At 38.3% G+C, this 15,071-nt stretch overlaps 1 long non-coding RNA gene across 1 annotated transcript; it reads left to right on the top strand.

Annotated features, from left to right (window-relative positions):
* Positions 1–10,202: 10,202 nt before the first annotated feature.
* On the top strand, positions 10,203–14,748 carry LOC114676426 (uncharacterized). The gene is made up of 2 exons (XR_013414399.1): positions 10,203–10,333; positions 11,264–14,748. It is a non-coding gene; the product is annotated as an uncharacterized LOC114676426 (long non-coding RNA).
* Positions 14,749–15,071: the final 323 nt, after the last annotated feature.

Raw genomic sequence — 15,071 nt, 5'->3', positions numbered from 1 at the left:
ATATCTGTTTCTCATTTTGTGGGATGTGGATGTTCAGGGTACCTTAGGCATGTCAGGAAAGAAATAAACTGCCTGGACTGAGTAGAGCTGCTTATTAAAATTTTTAGTAGTGTTTGATGGACAAAGTGTCAGGATTTATAAAAAGCATTTGCATTATAATTGAGAAAAGAATTATGAAAACTCAAGGAAGCCATCCCTGAGAACTTCTCATGTCTGAACTCCAGGCTGAGTTGGGCTGTGGTTCTCCGTGCTCTCAGCACCCTAGGTTCATTTCTTACAGAAGCACTTATCACCCCGTACTGTCATTGTCTGGTTACTTACTGTGTTAGTCTGTTTTGTGCTGTTATAACAGAATACCTAAGACTGGGTAATTTATATAGAACAGAAAATTATTTTCTCACAGGTCTGGAGCCTGATAAGTTCAAGATCAAGGCACCAACAATTGGTGTCTGGTGAGGGCCTTCTTGCTGCGTCCTCCCACAGCAGAAAGCAAAAGGGCAAGAAAGCAAGTTAGCTGAACACCTTCTGAAGTCTCTTTTATAAGGGCTTTGATCTATTCATGATGGAAAAGCCCTCACCACCTAAACACCTCCCAAAAGGCCAACTTCCCAACACTGTTGCATTGGAAATTAAACTTCCAACACATGAATTTTGGAGGACATATTCTGACCACAGCACATACCTAAATCTCCCACTTCACTCTATGTATAATGGAGGCAGGGATTCTACTCAGAAATATTTCTGGGAATAAGTAAGTGGAGCAGTAAGACAGCTATAAAACAACTGGGACCATTTATATGAAGCAGCCAAGATACTCACAATAACTTGGAGAAACGGCTCTGGAAAAGTAGACATTAAGTCTCCATTGTTGCATTGTTGGGGCTTCTGACAGCTGTGGCATGGTGGCATGGTACTACCACAGTTCTTCTACTCTAACACTTTCCAAAATACTCTTTTAGGTTTTTTTCCCTAAATTCTCCCTCTTTCCTTTTTCCCAGATAATCAATAGATGATTAAATGTCTATGTGAATTGCAACAGTCTGAGTTCATTTTGTTATTGTATTTTTTGTTAAATGGGTATAAGAAAACAAGACCTAGAAATACTGCCATACTTTATCTGGAGTCATTTTACAAGATTATTATCATCAGCATAATTATCTACTTTCCATACAATTTGATTGTTCATATTACACATATTTTTGACTTGAGGTAGAAGGATGACAAAAGGGTCTCATTTAACCTTTTCTGTTTTTAAATAGAAGCAAGATTATTTCTAAAAAGTCAATAAAGGATATCCCAGAGGAATTGAGGAAAAATGAGATGAGGACTTCGATAAAACATACTTTGGTGACAAACATTTTGATATAAAATTTTGTAAAAGCACACACACATCCTGATGAGAAGAGGATGAGTAATTTCTTTTTAATTCAGAGCAAGTGTTCTGATCTGGCTGAAATTCTGGGAAGTGCTGGAAATCCCCAAAGCAAAGTGCCAGATGCCATTTCTGGATCCTGGATACGTGGGCTTGGTTGCTAAGATGATGATGCCTCCTCCCCTTCACCACACTCAGCTGACGCCTGAGCGACAGGGAGTTGATGTACGCAGAGCAGGGATCTAACAATGTCAACTGTGCTGACATCATCCTAGCTGTGCAGGGCTGATGGGAATTCAGAATATCAAACATCATATCAAGGGCAGTGAGCAGGTGTGACTCATTTCCCTGGAGAAGCGGGAGAGAGGAAGGGAGAGGGCAGGATTATCTCACACTGACACACACATAGCCTTTAGACTGAGCTATTTGTGTGGCTTATTTAAAAGCAGCAAAACAATGTTCCGTCTCTCTCTTCATTTTTCTACCGGAAACACTTTATATTCTAGTCCTATGTGTCTCAGCATAGAATTGAGCCTTTCAACATCATAGTATATTAAAATACACATGATTTAGGATCATTACTTTTTATGTTACATAAACCCAACTAGGAGAACAATTCAAACAAAGAAATTTTATGTTCTTTATTTTCTCTTCAGGTATCATCTACTGAACTGGTCAGATGTAACTGAATTGAAAAGGAGCTGAACAAAAGAGCCTGGTATAGGTCTGATGAGACTGCTTTGGTATTACCAAATAAATATAGCATTTCTGTATTCTAGCAGAGTATATTGCTTGGTACGAGAGAAGGGGTGCATGATAAATGCTCAATAATTCCTCCTTGGGTGAATAATACAAAAACCCTGTACATTTGTAAGAATGAGCATTAATATATAGATTCTCATGTATTTTATGGAATTGATTATTTATCAATTGACTTTAAGGGATAATGGGTAAAAGACTGGATACAATAACAATTGTGATGTTAGTGAAGTTACTGATTTCATAAGTCTCTTATCCATTGAAACATCTTATTAGAATGATTAGGCTAGGACAATTAAATCAGAAAGGAGTGTACATCAAAACAGTAAACAAAACAAAACAAAACCCTTCTGCTTCCAAAGACTTAGTGTTTAATAGCAATGAAAGAGGTACAGTGAACTGACATGCATGTATTCTCTCCAAAATGACCCCAACGTGTCTTGTCACTCTGAGAAGTACTAATTTATCTATGTCTTGTGTCAGCCATAACACAAGGAACAAAAGGACAAAAATTGTTGTTACCCTGTACTCAGTGCTAAAAAGTACCTCTTATACTTCAATTTACTCTGCATACTTAGTAAAATGGCATATGTATGACAGATTGTGAAGCATATTGGAATCTATGTGTATTGGTTGTTATTGGTATAGCTTGAACAGCACAGAAACAGAAAGGTGTGTTTCAGATCAATCTATAGGATACTACTTGTACAATACAGATGGTGTTGGAGGAAATAGGAGGGAAGAACATGAAAAGAGAGGGGTGACTTCTATAGAATTATATGTGGAATGACATAAGAACTCCAAGTTCTTGCTATGAGATAATAAGTAAGTTGATAAGAGAGATGAAAGGATGTTAGAATGTTCCTAGAAGGCATCTTAAATTTTGAAGGTAGATGTTGAGATATGTAGAACAAATTTTCATTTCATTTTCTTTGCTTTGAAATTACGTGGTAAGGAATTATTCTATCTCTCTGTCTTCAGTCACAATTCCTAATACAGAGAGATTGAGATTCACACAATGTTTAATGGTGATGTTTGATTGATGATAATGGTGATGATGATGATGTTGACGAAAGTGATAATCTGTAGATCCTAGACTAGTGATCCTCAAACTGGCTTTTAGAGTCCTCTAGAATATTTCAGGGGAATATGTATGTGTACCTGAAGAGTTGCCATCATAATAGTCCCTGGGTCATGACTGCTATAAAAGTCCCCTCATATTTTCTTCTTTCACTTCCAGAAGGACCTGCCCAAAAGTTGTTATGGGTCCCTTTTGAGATGACTTATTTGACATGATATGCTGCTACAGGACTCTCTAGGAAGGAAGTAGAAAGGATAAAGAGGGATGAACTAATTTTTCTTGAGACAGATTATTACTTTGGTTGAGAGTATGTGGTTAGCACTGTTTTATTAACCCATAGAGAGAAAATATCATCCCTTATCACCAATGGAGAGAACAACACTGCCGCTTTCTCCCTTTGGGGGTCAACCTGACTACCCAGCCTGAGATACAAAGGAATAATTTAGAAGCTATGTGGGGACGATTTTCATAACTGTTTGGTAAATTATTCTTCTGATATTTTGTTTGGGGATGACTGGGAGTCATGCCTACATTTCTTTTAATGGAGCCATAGTTATTTTTCTTCAGATAATCACATCTAGTGAAGAAAACTCCTAGATAGTTCTGTTGCCATAGAATAGATATTAAATTTGATCAGATGTAAAAGAAGAATATGGGGTTCTTAAAAACCTCTTGAGTTTGAAATGCAGAGTAGAGATAAAGATAGTTAAAAGCAGTGTTGGCTGTGTCTCTGTTGACCACAGAGGGTTATAAAGCAAAGACTATTGCTATTGTAAACAGCAAATGTAAAAACTATTGTAAAAAGCAAATGTAAAAAGCAATCTAGATGCCCATCAACAGTGGATTGGGAAAATAAAATATGGTACATGTATACCAAGGAACATTATGCAGCCATGAAAAATAATGAAATTGGATTCTTTGCAGCAACATGGGTGCAGCTGGAGGTTGTTATCCTAAGTGAATTAATGCAGAAACAGCCAAATACTGCATGCTCTAATGTATAAGTGGAAGCTAAATAGTAGGTACACATGGGCGTAAAGATGGAAATCACAGATGGTGGGGACTACCAAAGCGGGGAGACACAATGGTTTAGAAAGCATCTATGGGGCACTATGTTCATTACTTGGTTGATGGGATCAATAGAAGCCCAAACTTCAGCATCACAAAATATACCCATATAAGAAGACTGCACATGTATCCACTGCATCTAAAATTAAAAAAAAAAAATTTTACAGGTGGAGAAAGTGGTACAAGAAAGATACTGGCAATTATATGATTTTCTAGAAAAGGTTAAGTTGATTGTGGGAATATTGTTAGCTAATGTGACCATTTTCTTAGGGGGTCCTACTGTTGTCAAGAAGGCTATTATATGGTTGGGCATGGTGGCTCACGCCTGTAATCCCAGCACTTTGGGAGGTCGAGGTAGGTGGATCACCTGATGTTAGGAGTTTGTGACCAGCCTGGCTAACTGATGAAACCCCATTTCTACTAAAAACAGAAAAAATTAGTTAGGCATGGTGCAGTTGCCTGTAATCCCAGCTACTTGGGAAGCTGAGGCAGGGGAATTGCTTGAACCTGGGGAGCACAGGTTGCAATGAGCCGAGATTGCACCACTGTACTCCAGCCTGGGCAACAGAGTGGAACTCTGTCTCAATAAATAAATAAATAAACAAAAAAAAACCAATAATAATAATCAATAAATAAATAAGAAGGCTATCATATATTCTGTACAACTTAAAAAGGTGCAGGATTTGCCACCGTAGTTTTAGTTAAAAATATACTGTGATGCAAAAGTTACAGAGGCTTCACTTCACCCCAGAAGATAAAATTTCATGGCTCCAGACATAAGGCATGGTCTGCAGAGTTGGTGGTGGTAGTTGGCAGGGCTGGGTATGGGTAATGCACATAGAACCCACAACTAATCCGGAAGATTCTCCTGGCTCAAGTTGTCCATGAGTCACTCATCCTCAAAAGATAAAGAAAGGTTGGAGGTTACCTTAAAGAGTTCACATTACTTTGAGGATCTGAAAATCCTTATTCTAACTAGATCTTACAAGGTCATATTGGAATCAACTTAGGTTGGTAGAGGACACTGGCTCTCCAGAACTTGTGAGGAGTGAATTCTGACTTTGACACTAATATTGACCTCTTGAGCCTGGCCCTTTTCTAAACTGAATGCTGGAATGTTTTTTTTAAGGTTTCAAGGTTTTAAGCCTCATTGACTTAGCTGAAAAACATCACCCCTGGAAGTCTACCCACTCTGCAAAAGGTACAGAGACAGAGCGATTCTTCATCCAGGTAGAAACTACTTAATACATACCCACTAGTTTCACTGCAAAGACAATAGTAGACTCAACCCACAACTCATAGAGGATTTGTATTGCTCAAATGTTGACAGTGTAGTTTGTACTTTTTGTGGCAGCAGAGTCAGATCAAAATGATAAGCAAGTGGGCTATGCCTTTATGCTACTAAGACCAGCATTATGACAGTATTTGGACAAGAGACCAAGATTTTCTACATCCAGATCTTTACTGGCCATTGTCACCTAGAAAGTCCCCAAAAACTTTTCCACAGAGGAGACAAATCAAGGATAAGTAACATATTGTTATTGCTGGAGCTTTGAACACAAACTCCAAAGACAGATTTGGCTGGATAACTTGTCTTATAAATTTAAGAGAAGTTTTTCAGTTCAACAAAGTATATTGAATGGCCTAAAACCAAAGAGGCTAAAAAGCTCACTCACTTCATTTTCACCTTCCAACTGAAACCTGGGCTTGGGTATCACAACTTTGGCCTTACACACCATTGAGAATTAGAGGAAATGCAATGTCATAAGACCTTTGTCTCGATGCCAAAGTAAAATGGATGAGGGTGTGGATATTTGAGTTGTTATCTTATATCTTCAAAATCCTGGAACAATACCTGTCCAAGAGCAAACCTGAAGGCCTTTCCTAATTGCTTCCAAAATGTCCAACTCATGGAAATGAAGCCATGCATGTCCTCTGATTTACCAATTTTTTCAGCCCATTTCCTATTTAAGCTGCAGAGGAAAGCAGGCAACAAAGAAGACAAGCCAAGAAGGACTATCCATGTTTCCATCAACCGAGAGCTTCTTAAATAGGCCAATAGTTACCTCATGCTTTCCAGAAACCTCCTGTTGTTCTTGGCATAATGAAAATTTAAGAAATAGGCTCTATCTGTTGGATATCCTCTATTGGTAACTCTCCTATTGAAGTGTTTATGCTTCTGGGCTCATTATGACATAGATTCTATGGATGAATATTGAGAAGGCTTGAAGGACAAATATTTAGGACCCAACAACAGACACAGTGTGTGGCTCAGATCTTCACAGCAATTTCAGTGGCATAATGTGAAACAGAGTCCAGAGCTTTCACCATTAGGGTTAGTGCCCTGTCTAGATCAAGCTTTTCCCCTTTCTTTGAGGAAATTCTGCACATATGCTTTAAATAGCTTTTGTTTTTGTTTCTTGTTTTTTTTTTTTTTTACAGGATCCCTTGCTAAAGTTATTTAGATATTATTGTCCTGATATATATTTCAATCTTGTCTTTCTTATTTTACAACATTAATTTTGTTTTAAATCCCATATCTCCTGAAGTGCGCCTCTTGCCTGGGGATATGGTTTTCCATTTTGATTGAGGGATTGAACAATAAAGGTTCATCTCTGTACAAAGGACCATTTATTATTTATGCGAGTCAGAGAAACGTGTAGCTTTTTGCAGTGTGTGGGAAATGGAAGAACTGAATATCCAACACATCTGATTGATAGTTACATTAAAGGTTGTCGGTTAAATAAGTCTATTTGGATTGATATAAGAGCATTATGTTTTTCTTGAAATATTATTTTAGTAAATATTTGGTATTTTTATTTTATTGCTTATCCTGCTGTATTCTTCAACTGCTGGTCACCAAAGGATCACAAAAAAATGTTGTAAAATGTTAATTGTTTAATATGTTTTGAAAAAGTAATATTAAATAAAACTATGTTTTTGAACATTGTATATTTCCTACAACTAAATATTGACCTTTAAGGTCCTAGGTTATTGCACTGATCTTTTTTCAGGGGCTCTGAAAAATCCCTTAAGGCAATATTATTTACTATAATTGGTTTCTTAGCATACTGGGAGATAAGGCACAATACAGTCTAGTGCTCCAATTTGGAACTGGAATGATGACACAGACCAATGCCAAGCTACGATTTCCTCTATGGCAGGGACTGGCAAATTTTTCCAGGTTGAGATATTTTTCTTCATTGTTTCCTTTTCTTTTGAATACCAATCTATCATTAGCTATTAGAGGGCACTTATTTATTTATTTATTTATTTATTTATTTATTTATTTATTGTTTGAGATGGAGTCTTGCTCTGTCACCCAGGCTGGAGTGTAGTGGCGTGATCTCAGCTCACTGCAACCTCCACCTCCCGGGTTCAAGCAATTCCCCTGCCTCAGCCTCCCAAGTAGCTGGGACTAGAGGCGCACATTACCATGCCTGGCTAATTTTGTATTTTTAGTAGAGACAGGGTTAGAGGGCACTTTAAAAAACAAATAAAATTCTTCTCTAAAAACACACAGTGAAGATAAAAGTTGATAATTCCTTTTCCTTTTTTAAAAATGTCATCAGGTTGCTTTTAACTTTTTTCTCATTTGGTTAGAAGTATTTTATAAGTGAAAAGGGTCAGTTTGAGCAATATCCTGAGCTAGTGACATTAATTCATTGTGTACATGAGCCATAGTGACTCAACTAGTCTTACTACCTTCTACTGAGTAATAGGTAGATACTAAATGTAACTCTCTTATCAACATTTATATCATTTTAGAACTCATGAGTCCCCAAACCACATTGAAATAATGATAAATTGCCTTTAAACCTTAAAATTATTTGTAATATACTTCTTTTTGGAAAGAAAACAAGCCAGAAGAGGTTATCTTTTAAATGATTCTGTAATGAGTGGTGTTTGTTTGCCTCCGAATCTAAACCAAGCTCCCACTTGGTGGTCTGTCCCTGGTTAAGACACATGGATAGCTAGATCTGTGTGGCTGCTAAAGAGGCATGAAACCGTTAAGCAAGAAAAAACAAAAACAAAAATAATCTTCACTAGAAGTCACTCACAGAAAGATTCCTAGGTAAGCTCTGTGACAGATGACTTCCACTAAAGTGGATGAAAGAGTTCACAGATGCTTTTGAAAACAAAGATAATAAAACTCAAAGAGATGTGACAAGGTTACAAATAATGCTTTATGAAATTAAAATATTTAAAAAATTGTTGACAAAAAAAGAAAATAGTTACTTATTAAAAGCGAATTTGTGACTTGGAAGAGCCAATGAAGGACATCTCTCTCAACAGAGTGAAAACAGAGAGAAATCATGAATGCAAAGCTCAGAAATGTGGAGCGAACAACCAGAAGGTCAACATGTAACCAATGGGAAGGAGAAGGAGAACAAACTTATGAAGGAGAATTGAAAATTTTAAAATTAATACATTTTAAAAATAAAGTCTATAAATTTAAAAGGCATTGAAGGCCAGGTAGGATTAATGAAAATATATATAAACCTAGATATACATTGGTGGAATTATTGAATTACAAAAATAAATAGAAAAATTTTCACATTTTCAGGCAGTGTAGTTAAAAAGCAATCGCCTCCACACAAACAAACAAACAAACACACTTCTAGTTTATTTGTAAAGAAAAATAAAACTAGCATGAAACTTCTCATCCCCAATGCTGGATTCCAAAATATAGTAGAACAATATTTCTCTCCATCATACTGAAAAAAGAAGGAATGTGACCCAAGCAAAATGATGAAATATTTAGAAAACTATTGTATAATCTTGAGTTTGCAGGACCTTCTCTCAGAAATCAAACTCAGAAACCATAAGTGAAAAAAATGGATACATTTGACTCATAAAAATAAAAGTGTTTGGCTGGTATTAGATAGACAACATAAGCTAAATAAAAACCAAAAGATTAACTGGACATAATTATTTGCAGCCCAAATGACAGACAGAAAGCTAATTTAATTTCATTATATATATTGATAGAAAAAGGCCTAAAAGAAAGAAAAATGGAGCAATGATATTATTAAGTAATTATGAGGAGATAAAAATCTAAGTGGTCTGTAAACATGCACAAAAATGTTTTGCCATATTAATAGGAAAATAAAATTTAAACAAGAAGATATAATGTTTTATTCATCAGAGTAGCAAAAACTACAGAATTGAAGATCTAGTCCTAGCAAGGATGTAGGGAAGCTGACATCCTCATGGATTGCTTTGGTGTTTGACAATGTGGAGTATTATAATCTTGCTATAAAAAATAATCTATACATTTCTATTACAATTTAAAATCACATATCCATGACCCAATGACTCTATTAGCAAGATTCATCCTGCAGAAAGAAAAGTAGAATGTAGGTCATATGTATGTTTAACTCTGGTGCTTTTTGTAGTGGCAAAAGTTTCTACAGAGAAGTTGAATGATCATTAATAGAATAATGATAGAATAAACTAACATATAGTTGTGTACCATTCCTCAGTTTTTATCAGGACTGAGTTAACTCTTTTATCTACTGATCTAATGGAATATCTATAAAATATATTACTAAGGATAAATATTCAGTTGAAAGGTAATATATAGTGTTTGAGATCTCATTTTTATAAAACAAATAATGACAGTCACCACAAAACACTCTGTGTGTGTGTGTGTGTGTATATATGTGTGTGTATGTATATATAGTACTTCTGTTTGCAAATATTTGTGTGGACATAGGGAAAATATGGAAAGAGACATAAACTGGTTAGCTTAGGAGAGTAGGGATGGAGGGAAGGGGAGGGAAGTATACTCTCTTGGGGACAAAGTCTTATATATTTTTCATGTCTTCCTCAAGATTTTGAACAGCATCTCTTGAAAACAGTCTGAATGAAAATATCTCTTAATTTATACTTTTCTTTTTATTTGCCATGTTCCTTCTAGACTTCAACAAAAAAGTAAAATGGATTTTATCATACTTGGAAAACCAACAATTGCAGTCTGGATTCAAGCATCACTGTTTGATGCACCCAACTTGAGTCAAAAAGATGCTTCAAATCCCACTAGGCTGGAGGTAAATATACTCAAGATTTTAAGAGTGTCTCTTGACAGTGTACAGAATAAGACAGCTTCTCAGCTTTCAGTGTTACTTCACGGTTTTAACCATCAAAAGAAGTAAGGTAAAAACATCTTTTAACCAAGTAAGTGTTGCTGGGGCCAATCTATGAATTAGTTATATTCACTGATTTTAAATAGCTATTACAATGATTTTATTTTTTGATACTTTAAATGATTTCTTTGAAATGTTGGCTATAATGCCAATTCTTAAAGGAAGCCTGATGTTTCATGTAGCATAGTGATTCAGAGTGTGGGCTGTAAATCCAGGCTGTGTGCATGCAAAATCAGTCCACCAACTACCACCTCTGAAACCTTGAGCAAGTTAATTAATTGCTGTAGGCCTCAGTAACCTTTTCTGTAAAATGGGAGTAATAGGAGTACCAGTATTGTAGGGTTGTTGGAAAGGTCTTAGAACAGTTTCTAGCACATAGGAATGCTAAGGAAATGATAATTATTAATACTTATTGTATGCTTGATCATTAAAATTACAAACATACCTAGAGATTCTGACTCACACATCAGAAACATGCAGAGACCTGAAGACTGAAAACAATCTTTCGTAGTCTTCTAGCAACAGGAATACCTTAAATGCACAACTCAGGCATTCAATTTTTTGAAGTGTTTTATTTCTTTATAACGTCTCATTTTTGTTTATATTTTTTTCCCTGAAACCGAATGGAAGTTTTCTGGACTTTTTAATGCTTGTGGTTATAGCTATTACAATGGGCTTCTGTATTAGTTGTTGACTGCTGTGTAACAAATTACCCTAAAATTTAGATTCTTAAAATAATAACAGACATACATTATCTCTGGCAACTTGTAGCTGAGTGATTCTGGCTTAGGGTCTCTCAAAAGACTGTAATAAAGATGTCACCTGTTGTTGCAGCCATCTGAAGATTTGCCTGAGACTGAAGGATTCACTTCTACGATGGCTCCTTCAGGTAACCAAGTTGGTGCTGGCTGTTGGTGAGAGGCCTCAGTTTCCCACCATGTGAACCACTCCATAAGATTGGAGTGCCACAGTATCTTTAATGACTTCACCTTGGAAGTCACATTCTATCATTTTTGCAATATTTCATTGGTTATTCAGTGTGGAAGGAGACTATATAAAAACATGAATATCAGGAGGCTAGAATCCTTGGGGCCATCTTAGATGCTTATTACCATAGCATTTTTACCTATTTATATATTTCATTTACTCAGTTAGTACATCTGTCAGTATCACTTAAACCCAATGCACTAGGCCAGGTGTTGTGTGGGGCATAAAGATATGTAAGTTATAAGTCCTGCTCTTTAAAATTTAATACCTGGTGAAAGGAATTAAACACCCACCCCACAGCTGCAGTACAAGGCAATATAGGATAAATATCAAGGATACAGTGATGTCAGTAAGCTCCTCAGGTGTTCAGAAGAAGAGGAGCAATTTCTCCTTGGGGTTTCAGAACAAATGGAACGTGATCTGGGTCTCTAAGAATAAAATAGGATCACTGTGGGCAAAGACAAGTGAAAATACATCTCACGCTGAGGAAGCAATGTGAACAGGATCATGAAGTTGAGAAAGCAAGCTGAGTTCAGGGACCAGCAACCAGGATACTTTAGAATAGCACATGTAGAAAGTGGAAGGATAAAGGGAGGGAAATGTAGGCAGAGACCAGTTTATGCAAGTCCTTATAAGCTATGTTAAAATTTTTGAGCCTACTCAGCAAATAATAGGAGCAGATAAAATTTCTGAGCTGGTAAGTAATGGGATAAAAAGGAGCTTTGAGCTTACTCTCCAAGGGGAATCAGAGAGTGAGAAATCAGATACAGAGAAACAGGGTAGCAAGAACTTACAATAAGGAGAGAAGGTAATACAATAAATATTGTAAGTAGAATTAGAAAGGAATAATCTTGCAGGAGGAATCTGAAGAAGTTAGCAATTCATTGGATACCACATTTGAGGAAGCTGTCCCAGTAACTTGAGATTTGCTACCTGTTTTGGAGGAGAAGTTGGTTTAAAGAGGAAGATGGTTTAAAGAATGTGTTTTAGGACATATCATTTAAAAAGAACTTGAGGATTCCTTGTATGCTCTCTTTTCCTTTTCCCGCACTGAGGTTTAATCTCCCTGGGTAGTTGCTTCCTGAGATGAATCCTGGAGACCTGGGAAGTTGGGGAATCCTGGCACTGAGGTGAGGAAAGAGGGCAGTGTGGGGAAGAACAGGGCCAGAACCTCAGGAAATTGAATTGAGTTAGTTGGCTCCAAAGTCTGTTGAGCTCAATTGGTAATCATGATGGTGGACAAGGGATGGGATTGTGAGAAAATGATGAACTGAAAAATAATATAGTGGCTAAGGTCACGGATTTTGAAGTCATACGGGCATGATTAAAAATCCAGGTCTCTATTTCTAGCTGACCTTGGCGAAATGCTTAATTTGCAGGAAGCTCAGTTGCCTAACCTGTAATAAATAAGATTCATAATAGGGTCTTGTGAGGTTTCAATGAAATGTTTGGCATATCAAGCTCTCAGCATAGTGGCTGGCACATAGAAAACACTCTGTAATGAACAGTAGATTTATTGAGATGGTGGGCTTTATGCTACTACAAAAGGAGATTGATAGTGTCCCAGGATCTTTTAGACCAGATGAGTAGAATTACTGATCTCTTTTGGAATCTGATTAATCCCTTACTGCATACACCTGGGGGGAGGTGAGTTCTCACATGTGTTTGTATTCTAAGGAGATGTCAGGTAAAAGGGGTTGAAAAAAACCATTTGCAAATGTGCTAATTAATAAACACACCTTAATATTCATTCTTATTCTCCATGAACTCTTATCAACAGTTTTACATATAGTGTTCCTTTCACTCTAAATTAACAAATGAATCCACACATTATCTACTTGTGGGTTTCTTACCAATAGTAAAGCTTATTGAGATAAATTATATGCTCATAAAATCACATATAAAAGTCATAAATGTGATTTCTTAATTATTACAATTTCTGTCAGTTAAGGTTAAAAAGGAAAGTTGGTATCCTTTGGGATAATTCACCAAATAGGATAAGTTTTCCAGGAATCTTTGAGTTGCAAGAGACAATAAATTCAGTTTCAGAATGGGGAACTTACTGGCTCAACTGGGAATTCCAAGGGAAATGACTTCAGGAAAAGCTGGATCTGGAGGGGTGGGGCCAAGATGGCCAACTAGAAACAGCAGTGGTCAGTGGGAATCGAAAAGAACCATAATTAGCATCTGAATCCTTCAACTGCAACAAGGTATCCAGGTTCTCTCGTCAGAACCGACTAGGCGGGTGACGTGATCCATGGAGAGAAAGGAAGAGCAATGTGATGTGGCGGCCCTCCTGAGAGCCACACGGGGTAGAGGAGTCCCCACCCCCCAGCCAAGGTAGGCGTGCTACCCAGCAGGGGAAACCGTGCTTTTTCCAGGGAGCGGTGCAACCCACAGAGCGAAAGATCCCACTCGCGAACCCATGCCACCGGGGCCTAGGGTCCCAACCCCAGAGCCGTGCAGATTCTCAACAGCCTCTCAGCTAGAATCTGCCTAACTCTGCGGAGCCCCCAGGGCGGGGGGAGACCAGTACCACAGCTGCAGCTGCCTGCTGTATAAGCTCTTTGAGCTCCTTGTGGGAGGGGCAGCAGCCAGCACTGGGACTCATAACTGCCTAACACGCAGGGGGATTGGTGGGGAGGGGCGGTATCCATCTCTATGGCTCCAGGCTGCGCTTTTCCCCTGCTGGAGCCAGGGAGGCTGGACTACTTGGTCCCCAAGAGGTGTCCTCCACAGCGCAACACGCTGGCTGTGGCAGAATGCTGCAGAGGGGCAGAGCGCCTCTTCAGGCCTGACCCTGACACATCCTTCCTCCCTGGGTGGGGCTTCCCTGCAGGAACTCCAGCAACTCCAGCCAGAGGCTCAGGGACAGGACGCAGATCTCCCTGGGCCAGAGCCTCTAGGGGGAGGAGTGAGTGGCCATAGTCTCTGCAGACCAGCAGACTTAGCCTTTCCTCTTAGCAGTTCTGAGGAATCAGGGCAGACCAGATGAGTGGGTTTCCCCCCAGTGAAGCACACCCCCTCCATCAAGGGACAAAGTACTTCCTTAAAAAGGTCCCATTCCCCATGCCACCCAACTCGGTGAGACTCTCCCACAGGGGTTGTCAGACACGCTATACAGGAGCGATTATACTGGCATCAGGTTGGTGCCCCTCGAGGTCAGAGGTCCGAGAAAAAGGACCACACCACCCATCTTTGCCGTTCTCCAGCCTCCTTTACTGACATCTCCAGGCTCAGGAGCAAAACAGATGAATAAGGCCTCAAGAGAACCCTCAGCAAACCTCAGCAGCCCTACAGAAGAGGGACCTGACCATTGAAAGGAAAACAAACAAAGAAACAGAAAGCAACAACAGCAACAGCATCAACAACAAAAAAAATGCTCCCAAAAACTCCATCTAAGGGTCAGCAGGCTCAAAGATCGAAATTAGACAAACTCACAAAGATGAGAAAGAATCAACGAAAAAATGCGGAAAACCCAAAAGGCCAGAATGCCTCTTCTCCTCCAAATGATCCCAACGCCTCTCCAGCAAGGGCGCAGAACTGGACGGAGGATGAGATGGACAAACTGACAGAAGTAGTCTTCGGAAGATGGGCAATAAAAAACTCTGCTGAGCTAAAGGAGCATGTTCAGCAAAGAAGCTAAGAACCTTGA

This window comes from Macaca mulatta, chromosome 2, assembly GCF_049350105.2.
Source record: "Macaca mulatta isolate MMU2019108-1 chromosome 2, T2T-MMU8v2.0, whole genome shotgun sequence".
NCBI lineage: Eukaryota > Metazoa > Chordata > Mammalia > Primates > Cercopithecidae > Macaca > Macaca mulatta.
The sequence above is the reverse complement of the archived record's forward strand: the minus strand, read 5'-3'. Positions and strand labels throughout refer to the sequence as shown.